This window comes from Heterocephalus glaber, unplaced genomic scaffold (assembly GCF_053883595.1).
Source record: "Heterocephalus glaber isolate CG9 unplaced genomic scaffold, H.glaber_assembly_v1.0 deba00001572, whole genome shotgun sequence".
NCBI classification, from domain to species: domain Eukaryota; kingdom Metazoa; phylum Chordata; class Mammalia; order Rodentia; family Bathyergidae; genus Heterocephalus; species Heterocephalus glaber.
In genome coordinates, this window is record NW_028258357.1 from 6758102 (window position 1) to 6762492 (window position 4391).

The following is a 4391-nucleotide window of genomic DNA, read 5'->3' on the forward strand; positions in this document are numbered from 1 at the left end:
AAGAGGACAAATAAACAGCAGAATATTGTGTAGCTTCACATGACAGACTTTTATTGTGTGATGTTCGTTTTCCTTTCCAAAAAGAGATTGCCTGATTTTGTCATTATGGGATATGGCATGGTATTTGTTCCATTATTCCCTCCTATCTCCCCTCTGGGGAGTTCATTCTGTCTTTGCAAATCACCATGAAGTACTAATTTTAATTTCCTAGATGAAATCAGATGGAGAGTCCAGATTAATTATCTGGTCCTTGTAACCTCAACATTGAAGAAATTTTATTTTTATTTGACAAATAATAATTGCAGCCAGATTTTCTTTGATAAGTGGAAGTTTATGTTGCTGAACACATGTATAATTTCTATCTCTACCATCACGGCCACTTTGTTTCTTGAGCCCATTATTTGATGACAGAGGTTGTTGGAGAAAGAAGCTAACTGGTATAAGAAGATCAGTCTATCCTCTTTATTAATATCCTCCACTGCTGAGTTCACTAATGCTTAGCATTAACATGGGATGCACATATCCTCATGTCTGTTTGCCATCCAGAGAATTTTATTCATACATCTCTTCCCCAAATTTTCTTGTTACTAGGTTTCCCAGTCATATTTCTTCTAAATCACTGGCCACACTGCCAAACCATCGACACTTCATGAATTAGAAACTAACTGTGTAACTGGGTATTTGTCCTTCCAAGAAAAGTGGATAACCAGATGTTCTGTTTGAAATTCTAGAAAGATTTCTCTTTACTACTGTCCTTCCAGAATCAGGCTATTCCAGAAGTCACCCTTATTGTTATAAATGTCCAATTCTGAGTGGATATGCATTCATTCAGAACCATAGGCAATCTAGGCCTGGGTCTTCTTCTTTCTGTCAATCAATCATAGAGTATTCCCAATGGGTCCACAGGTTGCAATAGAGAAAATAGTATGGTAGGGGGTGAGAACCATGGGCATTTGGGCCTTTAGTTTATGAAACTTACTTGTGTCTTTAGAGCCCTCTCCATACTGCCCACATATCATTTTTATTTCTTATGTTCTCTGTTAAATGTATAAGTTAGCAAGGGATATTACATTCACTTTATGATAGGAAGCTCGGATCACGTGGTAACTTGATAGTCCATGGTGCTTGATTGCTACTAAAACCCTGTAGCAGGCCAGGAGATTTTTTTCAGAGAGTAGTTATAATTAATATAACTATATAATATAATATAATTATATATTAATATAATTATATAATGTTCCAAATTCCTAAGGATCTGCTTGGCGATTCACCTATAGAGGCAAGCCAAAGGTTCAAATGGAATTCTCATCTGCCACTACCACTTCAAGTACTGTTGGCTCTGTTACATCATATAGCCCAAGTGGCAGAGCAGCTTTCACAGCAGCCTGCACCTGTCATGAAGCCTTTTTCTGTTCTGGATCCCATTCAAATCTAACAGCTTTCTGAGACACTTGGTAAATGGGCTAAAGTAACGCATCCAAACGAGGAGCACACTACATCTAAAACCTAAAAGACTCAATAGAAGTTGTGACTGTATTTGTTCTGGGAAAGACAAGCTGCAAAAACCTAACTTTCACCTTAGAAATTATATCTTGACATGCTCCATACCACTAAATCTCTAGAGAACTCACTCATCTAGAAAGCCACTAAATTTGTCATATTTATATCTATCTTTCATGCAAATATGTCATTAACAAGTCTAGAAATAAGGTTAATTCTTGCTCCCTGGGTCATAAAAACATAGTGTCATCAATTTAATGCATTGATGCAAGCATGATGTCTTTTGGAAAGAAAGCAAAACAAAATACTTGCAAACTAAATTACAACATAGTACTTCAGAGTTGCTATACACCCAAGGTAGGACTGTGAACATACATTGCTGGCCTCGCCAATTGAAAACTAACTGCTTGTGGTGAGCTTCTTGGATAAATGTATGGGAAAAAAGATATTTTCTACAACATTTGCCTACCAGGTTCCAGGAGATTGGTTGTTTTGCTTAAGAAATGAAGCCACATTTGGTTAAGAAGTTACAATTTTGATCATTACTTGACTAAGTTTACACTAATCCACAGTCATTTTCTAAGATCCATCTGTCATCTGACCAGGCAAAATGGGATTTGAGGGGAATTCCCATTCTACATCTTTGAAGCCCTCAATAAAACACTAATTTCTCTAGGAATATAATATTTCTTTCTGAATCACTATTTTCCCTGGGCAGAGCCATTTCTAGTGACTTCCACTTGGCCATCTACTTCATTAATAGCCTTTAAGGTTAAAGAAACTATGTGAGGATTCTGTGAAATTCTGGACTTGTCTGTTTTAATTATGAACTGGGAAATAACCAAAAGATGGGTTTAAAGGCCTGCTGGGCTAACTGCGTAGGATGGGCTGACTGTGACATGATTGGCCTGGGGTGAAACTGCACCAATCACCTGACCTCCATATGCCTGGTGGGCTGCAGTGATATTTTGAATCTCCTGTAATTAATGTCAGTTCAGAGTACGTATCCAGTCATTCCTAAAATGCCTGATTACTTCTCTATCCCCAATGCACAATTACCCATTAAAAGGCTGTAGGTCCCTTTGAGGAAGACTTGGAGAAATATTAGCAGTATAAATTGTTGGCAGTATGCCAGATCCTTCCTTCCTCAAGGAGGCCTGACCTCTTTCTCACTTAAGGATCTGGAACTGGTAACTGGCCCTTGTCTGGGAATTAATCGAGGGGCCATCTCTCTATATTTTTGACATTCAAGTTAGACTTTTTTCCTTGACCTAGAACCCTTTTGCTTATACAAATCAAGTAGAAATATAGTAGAGTTCCTATCAATTTCACTTCTAGGGACACCATGAGTAAGGTTAACTAAAAGGTCAAAAGTCTGTTTCAGTTAGACTATTCTGATTGTTACTTGGATGCTGCTTGTAGGCATCACTGTCATCTTGCTGTTGGCTGTTGAGTATTAATTATCACCTGACCCTAGCTATCTTGGGATCCAGTTACTTTCACTACGTTTAGGTTTCCCAATTCAGTGATTACAGTCCCTCAGTAAGTTCTTGCCTACAGAAAAGAGAAATAGAGTGCTTTAAGGATGCTGGGGTTCCTCTGATGAATTGCTTTACATCAGTATTGGTGAAAGATATGTCTTCTGAGCTTTTCCAGTGTGGATGAGTAAGCTTTAAATGAAAAATTTACTCTAACATTCCTGTCACCCTAAACCTTTGCACACTTTCCTGTACATTAAATCAAGTTGAGTCTGACATTGCTAAATGCTGACTCTGAGTCAATGTTGAGTCAATGTTTCTGCCAATAAACCAAAGTGTTACAGCTTTTGTGGTCAAGCTACAATATTAAATTCAGGGTCTCTTCTTAGTGAGCTCATATCAGTAAGTTAGGGTCAATCCAACTCTTAAGTCTTTCCCACCATTATCCCACACTTCTAATATCCATTCCCTCATGGCAGATGCTGTGGAGTAAATACCTGAACCCCTTCAAATTCACATGTTGAAGCCATAGTCTCCAAAGTGATGGTATTTAGAGATGGAGACCTCAGAAAGTCATTACATTAGGTCATCAGGTGAGACCTTCAAAATGGAATTGATGACCTTATAAAAAGATAAATACTGTCTTATAAAAAGATAAAGATAATAACTGTCTCTCTCTCTATCTCTCCCCAGCCCCCCTAATATAGTCATACTGAGGCATAGCAGAACGCAGCTGTCCACAAACTAGGAAGAAAGCACTCACCAGAATGTGAATATACATACATTCTGATTTCAGACTTCTGTCCTTCAGTACTGTGAGAAAATTTGTTAAGGCATCCAGTCTTATGATTTGGTTATAACAAACTGGGACGACTAAGATATGCACACAAACAGATCATTTTAAATATGTATGTTTTGCTCTATCCTAAGAGAAATGGCTTGTCAATACTAATGAGCACACCTAGTCTTCATCTTCATCCTAATATTATCCTCTGTAAACATAGCCAGGAATTTTTGGAAAAATGACTGACCCTAAAATTAGGGAAGAAAATAACAAGATGAATATGGAGGAAATTGTTATTCCAGAAAATGAGGAATTGTTCAACACACACACACACACACACACACATGCATGCATGCGTGGACACATGCACGCACACACACACAAAACCCAGGTGTCATGATGTGTGCCTATAATTTTAGAACTCTGGGAGACTGAGAGAGGTAGATTGCATGTTCAAGTTCAGTCTGATCAATTTGATGAGACCTCTCAAAATAAAAATTATAAAAATGTCTAGGGACATAGCTCAGCACAAAAACCCAAGGTTCAATCCTCCCCCGATAAAATGAACTTGAAAAAATATGCAAAAATTTAAAAATAGAAAAAAATCCAAAAAGTAATAAAATCTAAAT